This window comes from Arachis hypogaea, chromosome 5 (genome assembly GCF_003086295.3).
Source record: "Arachis hypogaea cultivar Tifrunner chromosome 5, arahy.Tifrunner.gnm2.J5K5, whole genome shotgun sequence".
Taxonomy (NCBI): Eukaryota; Viridiplantae; Streptophyta; class Magnoliopsida; order Fabales; family Fabaceae; genus Arachis; species Arachis hypogaea.
The window spans coordinates 68,571,411-68,586,154 of record NC_092040.1 but is presented as its reverse complement, the minus strand read 5'-3'; the positions used below and the strand labels follow the sequence as shown (position 1 = coordinate 68,586,154).

The window sequence follows — 14,744 nt, the reverse complement described above, 5'->3', positions numbered from 1 at the left end:
ATACTTTTTCAACTAAAGTTGCTTGACCAATCAATCCCTGTGGGATTCAACCTCACCCTATTGTGAGTTTTACTTGACCATAATTCGGTATACTTGCCGAAGGAAAATTTGTTGAGAGACAAGTTTTCATGCATAAGGTTTATGGCGTCGTTGCCAGGGATTGATTTTGTATCAACAATGATTAAGTTGGAAGTTCACTAGATTGAGCATTTTTCTTTTGTTTGTTTACTTTATTCAGTTGTTTACCTTCAGTTTGTTTCGTTTCTTCCTCACCCCCTATACCCCCTCTGTTTTCTTTCTTTCTTTATTATTATTTACAATTCTGCTCACTAACCCACTAACTGTTTGATAATTTGCACCACTCACACTAACAATTACTCTAATAAGAATAATCTCTTCATTTCATCTCTTGCTGTGTGTTTTGTTAGTTGTATGACAGGGAAAAGAGGGGGAGCTTCAACTTCCTTTGATTCAGAACCTGAAAGAACCCTCCAGAGACTAAGGAGGGAAGCAAGAGGGAAAGGAGTTGTTGGTACTGAGGAAGAGAAAGAGTATTTTGAAACCAACATGGAGGAGAACTTGGAAAATAATCATGAAGGAGAAGCTCACAACCATGCTAGAGAAGGTCCTGCAAATCATGCTGGGCAAGAAAGGAGAGTTCTAGGCTCCTACATCAATCCGAATCCAGGAAACTGTGGAAGTAGCATCCAAAAGCCCACCATACATGCCAACAACTTTGAATTAAAACCCTAGTTAATCACCCTTGTTGAGAACAATTGCTCATTTGGAGGAAGTGCTCAAGAAGACCCCAATCAACATCTAACCACCTTCCTGAGAATTTGTGACACTGTGAAGTCTAATGGAGTCCACCCGGATGTCTATAGGCTGCTTTTGTTCCCTTTTTCACTCAGGGACAAAGCATCCAAGTGGCTTGAATCCTTCCCAAAGGAGAGCTTGACAAATTGGGAAGATGTGGTGAACAAGTTTTTGGCAAGATTCTACCCTCCTCAAAGAATTAACAGGCTGAGAGCTGAGGTGCAAACCTTCAGGCAAGAAGATGGTGAGACTCTCTATGAGGCATGGGAGAGGTTCAAGGACTTAACAAGAAGATGCCTACTAGATATGTTCAATAAATAGGTTCAACTTCACATTTTCTATAAAGGTCTTTCTTATGAGTCAAAGAAGTCTGTAGACCATTCATCAGTGGGCTCTCTAAACAAGAAGAAAACTATTGAAGAAGCCATAGATGTCATTGAAATAGTAGCTGAGAATGACTACCTCTATGCCTCTAAAAGAAGCAATACTCGAGGAGTAATGGAGCTGAACCACATGGATGCATTGCTAGCTCAAAATAAGATGATCACCAAGCAGCTAGCAGATCTTACCAAGAAGGTGGAGGAAAATCAAGTTGCAACAGTCATCACTTCATCACCAGCTCAAGAAGGAGTGAATATAGGAGAAGAAGGTGACTGGGAACAAGCCAACTATGTTGGAAACTCACCGAGACAAATCCATGACCCATACTCCAAAACTTACAACTCTGGATGGAGAAATCACCCCAACTTTGGGTGGAGAAATCAACAAGACCAAGGCCAAGACCAAAGATGCCACAACCACAACCCCAACAACAATGTAACTCACCAACATCCCTCACAGAGGTCCTATCAACAACCACCTAATCCTAACCCATCATCACTAACCGAGGAAAGACTTTCAAAGATTGAGACTCTACTTGAAGACATATGTAGAGAAATCCAAGACAATAAGGTGTTTAAGGAGGAAGCGCGAGCCAATATCAAAAACCAAGGGGAAAACATCAAGAAACTGAAGTCTCAAGTAGGGTATCTAGCTCAACAAATTCCCAAACCGACTGATGGTTTTCCAAGTGACACAGAGAAGAACCCAAGAGGAGAAACAAAGAAATTAAGGTGGGAAGAATGTAAGATGATCACCACAAGTGATGAGAGGAGTATGGAGGAAGTAGAACACCCCCAGGACAGTCCAAAGGAAAATCATGAAGAAAGAAACTCTACATCTCGACTCACACTCAAGGAAGAGCTGAAGGAGAGGGAGATACTGAACACATATGCACCCTTCCCCCACAGGCTTAAGGGTGGTGTAGCAGGGAGAATGTATTCAAGGTTCCTCGACATGTTTGCATCTCTTGATGTAAATATACCATTCATTAAAGCCCTCCAGCAAATGCCCTCCTACATCAAGTATATAAAAGAGCTACTAGCCAGAAAAACTTCATTGAAGGGTGGACAAACAATAAAGATGAACAGGGATTACAGTGCTCTCATTCAAACAGAGCCACCCACAAAGAAGAAGGATCCAAGGAGTTTCCACATTTCCTGTGCTATAGGAGAGGCAATGATTGATAAGGGGGCTCTGTGACCTGGGAGCGAGCATCAACTTAATGCCTCTATCCCTCATGAAAAAGCTTCAAATCAATGAGCTAACACCCACAGATGTAATCATCAAACTGGCTGAGAAAACCCAAAAGCAGGCATTAGGAGTGGTTGAGAATGTGTTAGTGAAGGTTGGAAACTACTTCCTTCCCACAGATTTTGTCATCCTGGAAATGGATGAGAATCCTATTCACCCCCATCATTCTGGGAAAGCCATTCTTAGCCACAGCCAGAGCACTTATAGATGTGGAGCGAGGAGAGCTAGTATTGAGAATACATGATGAGCAGCTCACCTTCAATGTTTTCAAACTCTCACAAGAAGCAGATCTTGATAACAAAGAGCTGAAGGAAGAGTCAAACAAGGGAGCTCAAGCACCACCCCTAAGAACTCATGTGGCTAACAACCAATGTGATCAGAAAGAACATCAACCAAGTGCAATCCAAAAGGAACCAGACACACCAGAGTCATATGAAATAGGCAACAAAACCATTCTCAAAGAGGAAACCACAAGGAACAAATTGACATCAAGGGACACAAGAAAAAAGGTCCCAAGTGGATGGAAAAATAAGAAAATCCCTACAAAAGATTTCTCGCTAGGAGATGAAGTGGTCTCTACATACTTTCCATCTATACCACCTCACCTCCCCACTATTCCATCGCAGCTACCTCCAGTATACACCATCAACAAAATCTTATCTCTGGAATATGTGGAACTTCTCAACAAAGCCAATGGAAAAAGATTCACTGTAAGGGGGGAAGATTTTAAGCACTACCAACCACCTTGACAAGGACCAAACGTCAAGCTAATGACACTAAAGAAGCGCTTCATGGGAGGCAACCCATGTTCTATACCCTCTCTCTTTAATCTCTAATAGTAGTAATAAAGCAATTTTCATGGATTTTTAAATCAATTTTGACAACCAATATAAGACCCCTTACATGCAGCATATAGTACATACTAAGTTTGGTGTTCAAGGCACACCAAGAGGGCTTGAACACACTTCATGATGAGAGATTATTTCCGAATCTTGTTGCACCATATGACCACAAAAAAGTTTGGTGTACCAACGTTGCATGCATGGACAATTTAGTGGTTGATTGATTTACATTCATAAAAAGCATTTAGTATTTAAAAACAAAAGAAAAAGATTTTTTTAGTAGCTAGTTCACACCTTAAGTCTTCCCACCAAAATTTTCAATTAACCGTTTGCACTCCTTTTGTCTTGGATAGGAAATCAAAAGGGGCATTGATGGTACTTGATAGGACAATCAAAGAAGGGAGATTCAGCCACTATACCAAGGAAACCTCACACTTGTCTTCAAGGGGAGTATCTTGGAAAGTGTTGCCATGCAACATTGGGAGTTGGAGAAGCCTTGGAGACCAAACCAAAACCCTCATAAAAGGGGTGATCCTCGTGCTCATCCAATGGCAAACCCCAACCGTCCGTCACTAAACCAACACCATCAATCCACACCTTTCAAACACCCATCACGCTTTTATATAAATGATCCCCACTCTACAACCTCTCTGTACATACTTCCTACTCTCATTCCTCTCCCTTCCATCTCTCAGACACACACATTTCATCATCCACCAAAATTCTCATACACACCCTCCTAGCCGTCTTGTGAGTAACAAACACATCAACTATCTTGCATGGCATCATCAAGCTCCAAGAGACGAAAAGGGAAAGAACCTATAGAGCAGCCTCCTTTTGATGAAAAAAAATTTAGAACCTTTTACCATGCACTACAATTTGGGTGGATGGCTGACAAAGAAATCATATATGAATTAGGCTTTTAAGTCACACAAACTGAATGCCCGAAAATCACAGAGAAGGTGGAAAAACATCAATGGGAACTCCTCACCGATCTGATTACAAGGGTGAACGCAACTCTGGTAAGAGAGTTTTATGCAAATGCAGTTAGACATGATAAGGCAGATGAATCCTACACAAGTTTTGTGAGAGGGGTCATTGTGGATTTTAGTCCCATGAGCATCATGAGAGTGCTAAAGCTGCGAACCATACCCTTTACAGAAGAGTGCTATCACTCAAGAATGGATAACATCCCCAACCACGACCAGATTGTAAAAGATATCTGTGTGCAAGGAGCAGATTGGGACAGAGACCCCAATGGAAAACCCAGATTTATAAAAAGAGAAGACCTCTTTCCTGAGGCTAAGGGTTGAAATTGTAAGGAGATCCATCCTCCCAGCCGAAAATAACTCAGAGGTAAACCTTAAGAGAGCAATAATGGTGCAATGCATAATGAAGGGAGGAGAAATCAAGGTTCATGAACTCATAGCCCAAGGCATTCAGAAGCTTGCTGAGAAGAGTGATTCTGGAGGAAGGTTGGGTTATCCCAGCACTATTCTCTATCTTTGCAACAAGGCTAGGGTGGTGTTCGAGGATGGAAACCCCGAGTGGATAAAGGTTGGCCTTCCAATCACTTATCGTCGGATGCATGCTGCCGCAACTCCCCTACCTCAATGAAGGGTAAGAAAGAGGCCAGCCCATCAAGCTGAAGAAAGACAACATCCACGGGAGCAAGCCCCAACCACCTTAGGCATGCACCAATTACAAGAGGCTATTGATACCTTATCTAGGCAATACATGGAGAATTAAGGTGCACAAAAGGAGCTTCAAATGCAAATAATGGACTGTCAAGAAGAATCACTTTCTAGATGGATGAATCAGCAAGGAGAATGGCAAAAACAGTTGATGGAACAGTAATTGGAACAAGAGAGACAATGGAGTGAGTCCTTCCATAACCTGGACCAAAAGCAATATCAACAACAAGAAGCCATCCAAAAGCTGATCAACATCCAAGCACATCAAGGTGCACACATTCATGAGATGCATAGGAAACAAAGAGAACAGGTAGATCTTTTCGATGAATATAGAGCATTTTCGGAAGGAGTTTATATGAGTGAAATTGGATATCATGTAAATACCCAAGCCAAGATTAGGTATTTGGTCGGATAACTACCTGTATTGCATCCTGGGATCACCAAATATGAGGATGTAAAGGATGAATTAGTACGAGTGGAATGCGAAAGAGCTGAAAAGAGTCATGAGTCAGTAAGGAAGGCACTGGAAGATTGGAAAATAGCCAGAATGAATCGGATAAGAGGAAGCACAAGTGGACAAAGTGGACAAAAAGAAGACAAGGAAGCAGAGGAACATGGGCATCCCCATGAATAAAAGGTAGTGGAGTTCCTTCTTAGTTCGATCTTTTTCAAATCTTTAAATAAGGAAAATCATGAATAAAATAGAACATGCTTCCATAGTAATTTAGGAATTTTCAAATATGCTTTAAGATCTTGTTGCTTAGGTCCATGCTCACTAGTCTAGGTCCCTAGTTTTCATCTTCATCTTGCTTACTTATATGCCTGTCCTTCAAGTTAATCAAAAAGAAAATGCTATGATAAGAACAAGAGTGGAGTTATTTTGTGAAGTGAATCCTGAATATTTGTGGTAGGGTGATTAGTTAGCTAAGTTGGTTCACCAACAAGGAAAGAAGGCGACTATCTATCCTGAATCCTATGCTTGAAACACATCCTATGAGACTAACTAAATAATAAGATCCCAATAAGAAAAGAGAAAGAGCAATAAAAGTGAAAAGGAAAGAAACACAATAAGAAACAATGCTAGGCACCAAGGGTTTTAAGATTGAGGCATGTGTCTGTGGTGTTCATGTGCAAGGGATATGCTTGGATGAATAAGCTCATAGGGGTGCCTCATCACTTGGTAACTTGGCTTAACTAATCCGGGATTATCAGCTGAAAGTCAACTATCAAGAGTGACCCTTGCTACAGAACACTTAATAACCCAAAGAGGTGCTGGACACCAAGGTCTCAAGAAAGAAAAATAACAAACCATGTGCCTATGGTGTGTATGTATGAAGGAAAGAGACTTGAGGGAGTAAGTCCTTAAGGGTGTCTTAACACCTAGCACCTTGAACCAACTGGTTCGGGAGTGTTGACTGAAAGCTTATCATAAAGAGTCGCCCTCTTACAAAGCACTTAGCCAAAAGAAGAATGCAATAAATCTTGAGAAAACAAAAGAAGGAAGGATCAACAACTAGGAAGTCTCAAGGGATATAAGTAAGCAAGTATTTAAGGGCGTGATAAAGGCCTGAAACCTGGTAAAGGAATGAACCTAAGTTGCTATGCATGAAACCCCATAAACCAGGAATTTTACTTTTATATTGTTCATCTTGTTCTTTCATTCATTATTCCTATGTTCCAGTACTTGCTTAGGGACAAGCAAGCTTTAAGTTTGGTGTTGTGATACCAGGGTATCTAGGCCAGTTTCACTGACCTTTTCTTTACTGTTTTAAGGTAGTTTCATGCATTTTCTTAGAGAATAAGGCAAGTTTTGGATGAAAATACACTCACACCTTGATTCAAACAACTAATGTGAATTTCACATGATTTCATGAAGATTCTGCAAGAATTGAATGACAAATTGATGATGCATAATCTCATGACATTGACTAGAGCTTTAATGCACTTTATTTGCTTGATTTCAAGACAAAGGAAACAAGGAAGAACCACGTTAGTAGCCACGTTAACCTAGTTAACGTGACCACTAACGTGGAATGGGGAAGTGCTTGCAACGTTAATGAGAAAAGTGATCACCAATAACGCCTGCGAAGCCATCATAAGCCCACGTTAATTGCCACGTTAACTAGGTTAACGTGGTAGTTAACGTGGAGACAAAGAAAGCTCCAATGTTAGTGGTAAATATGAACACCACTAATGCTCCAAAATATGGCAATGAACCACGTTAAGAGTCACGTTAACTTAGTTAACGTGAACTCAAACGTGGAAGAGAGGAACAATGCCAACGTTAGTGACACTCACCTTTGTCACTAACGTTGGATCAAACTAGCATTGCCCACGTTAGTGGTCACATTAAGACCACTAACGTGAAAGTTAACGTGAAGCTAAGATTGATGAGCCAACGTTAGTGACACTCACCTATGTCACTAACGTTGGAGATGGCATTCACTACCACGTTAGAAGCCACGTTAACTTAGTTAACGCGAGCTCTAACGTGGAGAGTAGGGGCACTTGGAGCATTAGTGACAAAGGTGAGTGCCACTAACGCTCTTGAAGATGAGGCATACCCACGTTAAGAGCTACGTTAGTTACACTAACGTGAACTCTAACGTAGGGACAAGGGGCACAAGGCAACGTTATAAGGCAAATGTTAGTGGTAACGTTAGTGCCACTAACGTTGGAGTTTACGTGGGTTATATGGGGTTGGAACGTTAGGAAAAAGGTGATTTCCACTAACGTTCTCGAACCCACAATTTCACTTAACGTTAACTTCACTAAAGCCCATGCCTAGTTTCATACTTTTCTGCAAGCTGAGCCCACTAAAGGTTGTAACTACTACAACTCAAGATCTAAGTCCCACATCCAAGACATGAAGAACTCACTAGAAGATCAAGAGAAGTAGTATATATAGGAGAAGTTTTGAACTATAGAGAAGCTTGGCACTTTGGAGAACTACCCTCTGTATATTTACCTTTCTGCACTTTTAGCTAGGATGTATTCTTTTCTGCCATTTTCCATTTCTAGAGCTATGAATAACTAAACCCCTTTCATTGGGTTAGGGAGCTCCGTTGTAATTTGATGGATCAATTATAGTTTTCATTATCCTCTTCTTTTCTCTCTTTTGATTTACTAGAAAGCTTTCAATCTTAATTCAATTGGTTAGTTGTCTTGGAAAAGAAACTCTCCATAATTGGATCTCCTCTGAGCCTTGGAAAAGGGATGAGGAGATCATGCTAGAAAAGCTTTATCATGTTGGACCAAATTGAGGTCTGGGCAGAAATAGTGACATGTAATCCTTCCAACACTTTGATTTGGAAATACATGTGGTATAATCAGTGACCACACTTTATCTCTTCCCATGAGCAACTAAATCAAGGAATTGGTCAATTGTTCAAGCTTAGAGAGATTGGGTTGCCAAGGAATTGGAACCCAATCACTTAAGATTGCCAAGGAGATCAATAGATGCTTTGATTGAGGAAGAGATGAAAATGAATTTGATCCAGAGAATACAACATCTCCTGAGCCCAATTAATTCCCCATTTCTGATCTTACCCATTCTCTTTACTTTCCGCATTTATTTGCATGCTCATTTCTCCAAATCCCTATATAAGATTCTGCACTTTATTTTCTGCTATTTACTTTCCCGCCATTTAATTTTCTGCAATTCTCAAACTACATTCTGTTTAGCTCAACTAGCATACTTTTTCAACTAAAGTTGCTTGACCAATCAATCCCTGTGGGATTCAACCTCACCCTATTGTGAGTTTTACTTGACCATAATTCGGTATACTTGCCGAAGGAAAATTTGTTGTGAGACAAGTTTTCATGCATCAGTTAACTAGGTTAACGTGGTAGTTAACGTGGAGACAAAGAGAGCTCCAGTGTTAGTGGTAAACGTGAACACCACTAACGCTCCAAAAATTGGCAATTGATGACAAGTCATCATATACCCATTTTCTATGCTTTTTCATACAAGAAATTGATGATTTGTGTTTAAATATTAAATGCTTTTGTGCTTAAATGATATATTTTCTTGATCTTTTAATTTTATAAATCTTGTAGAAAAAAAAAGAAGAAAAAGAAGCAAAGAAGCACAAAAAAGGAGAAAAAAAGAGCTTTGGGACACACTTTGAAGTTGGAGCACACTTTGGAGCCTTAGGCCATGCTTTTAAAAGCGTGGCCCATGACAAAATCAAAGAGGAAAACACCCAGCACGCACACTGCCCTGCCCTTGCCAAGGGCAGAATCATAATGAAGCAAAGTGAGGATGAAGCAAATTTTGGCTAAGTTAAAATCTGGGCGCTCACAGCATGACCATGCCTACTTCAAAGGGCTATAACTTGAGCTACAGACGTCCGATTGATGTGCTTCCAGTTGCGTTGGAAAGCTGACATTCAGAGCTTTCCAACGATATATAGAAATCCATATTTGGCGTCCAATTGAGGCAGGAACGAAAGGCATCTTTAAGGGCCAAAAATAAGCAAAAATAAACCAAGGAAAAGGAGTAGCGTGTGCATCCACCAAGTTTCGAACTTGGAACTTCATCTTTTGGAAACACTGCCCTGCCCTCCGCGAGGGCAGGGCAGCATTTTGTGATGCACATACACGCACCAGATTGGCGCACCAAAGAAGGCTTCGGCAGCACCAGCAGCACGCACAAGCACCAAATTGGTGCACCAGATTTTTCTGCCCTGCCCTCCGCAAGGGCAGGGCAGCATCTTCACACTCCAAGCCCACACCACGCTCGCACCAAGGACGCACGCACCAAATCCTGCCCTGCCCTCCACAAGGGCAGGGCAGCCTCCTGGAAGTGTCATGGGCCAAAAATCAACCAAAATTCAATTTAATTCAATTCCTCACCAAATTGAATCAAGGCCAACCAAACCCATTTCTCCTCAAATCCAAAGCAAGCAAAGCCCACTCAACATGACTCAAAGGCACATGGATCAATTAAATTAGGATTTTCATTTTTGTAATTTGTTTTAATTTCATTTTCATTTTTCACTTTGAAAAGCCTATATAAAGGCATCACTCTCATTTCAGAGAGGGGGGAGCTCCACTAAGGAATATTAGGATTTGATAGCTCTCTCTTTTAATTTTCCTTTCTGCTTGAATCTTGGATTGAGATTTGAAGGAATTCTGTTTCATTCTTGATCTAAGATTGCTCTTTGTTGATTTTCTGCATAATTCAGTGGATTGAGTTTTGGATCCAAGTTTTTCTCTACGGCTTTCATCTTTCTTTCTTCTTCAATTTGCTTTCTACTTTGATCAAGGAAGGGATTGAGATCTAGACTTGTTTTCTAGTCTCCTCCACCCTTGAGATCTTCAACCTTCCTTTAGCTATTGAAATTGAGCTGCATTTTACTTTCTGTTTCATTCCTCTTCTGCTACATTTACTTTTCTGCAATTTCCTTTCCTGCATTCTCCACTTTCACATCTTTATTCACATTGAGCTTGATTTAATTTCCTGCACATTTACATTTTCTGCAATTTAAATTTCTAGTTGCTTAATCTATTGCTCTCTTTAATTTCCAGCACCCACTCTCCTTTATATTTGATGCAATTTATATTTCTTGTCATTTAAGTTTCTGCAATTTACATTGCTTGTTCTTTAAGCTTCCTGCCTATTTACATTCTGCACTTTAAGTTCATTGCTATTTACATTTTGCTGCCACAATTCTCACTTCAATGTTAGCTTGACTAAACTAATCACCCACTAAAGTTGCTTGATCCATCAATCCCTATGGGATCGACCTCACTCTTGTGAGTTATTATTACTTGATGCGACCCGGTACACTTGCCGGTTGGATTTGTGTGTTGGAAATTTATTTTTCCACAAAAACACCATCAAGTTTTTGGCGCCGTTGCCGGGGATTGATGAGATCAAGAATGATTAAGTGGGTGAGAAGTCTAGATCAAGTATTTTCTTTGTTTTTGTTCTCTGTTCTAAGTTGAAACCAAGGTGTTTGTGTTTTTGCCTCACTAAGAAGTTCTGTCTCTGTGACATGACTTTCAATTTTCAATGGTGTTGTGTTTTGCAAAATTCAAATGGAGTTCACCTCATCTTTTAGTCAAACAAACTTCATGGGATATTGCCCACCATCACAATATGATTCAGGTCAGTATTCTAATTATGGTTGGGAATATCACCAGGAAGACACAAATTCTGAGCACTCCAATCCATGGAGATTTGCTTTAGAACCCCAAGATGAGCAAGAGAATTATGAGGGATACCAACCACCACCACAAAATGATTCATATCATTATCCTCATGGTGGATGGGAGTATCACCAAGAAACTGCAAATTCTGAGCAGTCAAATCACATGAAAAATTATTCACCCTCACGTCCCAATTTCTCATTTGAAAGTTCTTCATCACTTGACTATGCCTCAACACAAAGTTTCCTCCAAAATCCATACAAGTCATCCCATCAATCACACAACTCATTCCACACCCCCCAACACAGCTTCACCACAACATATCCACGTCACCAAAATTACTCTCAACTTTCATCTCTTGAACCACCAGATGAGGATTACCTTCAAGCTATTGAAATACATAGAAAACTCGTGGAAAGATACACACAACCCCAATCCTGGACAGAAATCGTATTCAAGAAGATGAATGAGCCCTTAGAGCAAACAAGGAGGAACTTAGAACCATCAAACAGAGAGGATGAAGACCAATTTGTGGGTGAGGAAGTGGAAAAGCAAGATGAGGAAGCCTCTGTGTCAAGAGAAATTTCAGTGAAAAAGGAAGAGGTGGTGGAAGTATTTGGACATGAGCCAAGGATTCTACATTCACAAGAGCCACTTGAGGTGACAATGAAACACAAAGATTCCCTCCCAGAGGCATTAATGGAAAATCATGAAGAAGAAAGGGGGGAAGACATTCAAGAGAAGTCACACTCAACTGAAGTAGAGAAGTACATGAAGGAAAAGCTCATGGAACCACCAATGCAAGAGGCTCTTGATAAAGAAATCACTCCAACAATAACACAGCAACCAAAACTTGGATTCAAGGAAGTGAAGGCAATTAACAAAAGCACCAAGAAGAGGATTGTGACCAAGATATCAAGGACAATATTCAAGAAAAGGTCAACTGTAAACAATCCTTCCCCTGGACCACTAGCAAGCCAGCTCAATCAAGCCATGTACAAAAGGAGGCTTGCTGAGAGGAAACCAAGAAAGGGGACAAAAGCTGAAACTTCTCCCCCCTTGAAGTCATTCCTCTTAACCAATTGGAAGAAGAGGAAGAAAGTGAAGAACAACATGTCAAGCTAATGACACTAAAAGAGCACTTGTTGGGAGGTAACCCAACCGTAGGTATAATTTCTCTTCTCTGCTTTGTTTTCTTTCTTTACTTTGTTTAAATTCAATAAATTGGAATATGGTTACATTCTAAGTTTGGTGTTGCCTTGCAACAAATTGTTTTCAATCTTTTTGGATGATTGCATCAAATCAAAAATGAAAGTGACACACCAAGATTCTAAGTTTGGTGTGCCACTTATTTTCTATGCAATTCATTCAAGCAACACTACTTGTCTGCATAATCATAATGCCTCTATAGTGTTATTTTTTTCTTTTAATTTGACACTTTGTCATTCTACTTTCTTTAGTCATTTTTCTGTTTTTAAATGCTTTCATTTTAGTTTGCTTATTTACTGTGTTTGTTAATACATTACCAAGAGAGCTTTATTCATGACAGACTATTCATTTGGTGATTGTATTTAACAAATAACAGTTTCATTTGTTTAGTTTTAATTCAAATAAATTGACATATGGTCGTATTCTAAGTTTGGTGTTGCTATGCAACAAAATTTGGTTCCAATTCTTACAAGATACTTGCATCAATTCCAAGTGAAAGTGTCACACTAAGTTTGGTGTGCCACTTATATTTTTTATGCAATGTATCATGCACACCATCTTATGTTTGCAATCATAGTGTTTTTATTTCTCCGTGCCTTGATTGTTATCCTCAATTTTGCTTGCTTAAAACACATGTACTACTAACATTTCATTGTGTAAGATATTCATGATCCATCTTAGCCCCATAGCCATTGTTCTAATTGTTGCTTGAGGATGAGCAAGCACTCTAAGTTGGCAAGGGAAAGGGAAGAATTGGAGAAAAAGGACAACAATAATGAAGATGAACTACAAGGTTGTATAGTTCCTTTTCCTCTCCTTTGTTTCTAGCACTTTAAATTGCATGATTGTCTTATTATCTTCTCTGTTTACATGTGTGGTATGACTAAGCATAGCTTGAATTTGTTTTATAATATGTTGCTGTGGCATTATAACTACCAACTTAAGCTTTGTGAATTCAAAAGCAATAAAGTATCATGATCATAAACAAACAAGGAATTAAAGAAGAATTTAGCATGTGCATACAAGTATTGGAAAGCTAGTATGATTGATTGTTGCTCAATTGCATTGGATTTTATTTAATTGAAGTTTTTCATCTAGTATATTTTGTGAAATCTTTTGAAATCATGAAAACCTTGAAGAAGCAAATACAATTAAAGCAAGAAAAGAAAAAGGGAAAGAACGAGGAAGCTGAAGGCTCTGAGTACCAATGGCAATTTATTTGCTAAGTGCTTGTGGTGTTTATGTATCAAGCCAAATGCTTGAAAACAAAACACTTAGAAGTCAAGGCTAGGCTCAAGTGCAAAAGCACTCCCTCAAAGCTCAAGGCTCTGAGCATCAATGATTAGAGAGTCAAGAAAAGAAAAGAAAAATGAGCTTAATGAAGTCCTCTAATTAAATGCTTGTCGTGCTTATGTATCAAGTGGTAATACTTGAAAACAAAGCATTTAGAAGTCGTAGCTTTGTTATTAACTCATGGGGCAAAGCACCCAAAAGGAGAAGCTAAAAAAAAAAAATTCAAAAGCTTGTTTCAAGGAAGAATTATAAGAAAAAGATTTCATAAAATAAGCTAGATATAAGCATCAATCATTTACATCTCTTTTGTAATTGTAGCATGCATAGAAAACTAGCTTGCCATGAACATTAACTTGCTACTCTTCTTACCTTGGATTGTCAATTTCTATTGCATGATTCTTTTCTTGCTTGGGGACAAGCAAGGTTTAAGTTTGGTGTTGTGATGACAAGTCATCATATACCCATTTTCTATGCTTTTTCATATAAGAAATTGATGATTTGTGTTTAAATATTAAATGCTTTTGTGCTTAAATGATATATTTTCTTGATCTTTTAATTTTATAAATCTTGTAGAAAAAAAAAGAAGAAAAAGAAGCAAAGAAGCACAAAAAAGGAGAAAAAAAGAGCTTTGGGACACACTTTGAAGTTGGAGCACACTTTGGAGCCTTAGGCCATGCTTTTAAAAGCGTGGCCCATGACAAAATCAAAGAGGAAAACACCCAGCACGCACACTGCCCTGCCCTTGCCAAGGGCAGAATCATAATGAAGCAAAGTGAGGATGAAGCAAATTTTGGCTAAGTTAAAATCTGGGCGCTCACAGCATGACCATGCCTACTTCAAAGGGCTATAACTTGAGCTACAGACGTCCGATTGATGTGCTTCCAGTTGTGTTGGAAAGCTGACATTCAGAGCTTTCCAACGATATATAGAAATCCATATTTGGCGTCCAATTGAGGCAGGAACGAAAGGCATCTTTAAGGGCCAAAAATAAGCAAAAATAAACCAAGGAAAAGGAGTAGCGTGTGCATCCACCAAGTTTCGAACTTGGAACTTCATTCTTGATCTAAGATTGCTCTTTGTTGATTTTCTGCATAATTCAGTG

At 39.4% G+C, this 14,744-nt stretch overlaps 1 non-coding gene across 1 annotated transcript; it reads right to left on the bottom strand.

Annotated features, from left to right (window-relative positions):
* Positions 1-1,020: 1,020 nt before the first annotated feature.
* LOC112804718 (small nucleolar RNA R71) lies at positions 1,021-1,127 on the bottom strand. Its single transcript, XR_003203335.1, has one exon. It is a non-coding gene; the product is annotated as a small nucleolar RNA R71 (small nucleolar RNA).
* Positions 1,128-14,744: the final 13,617 nt, after the last annotated feature.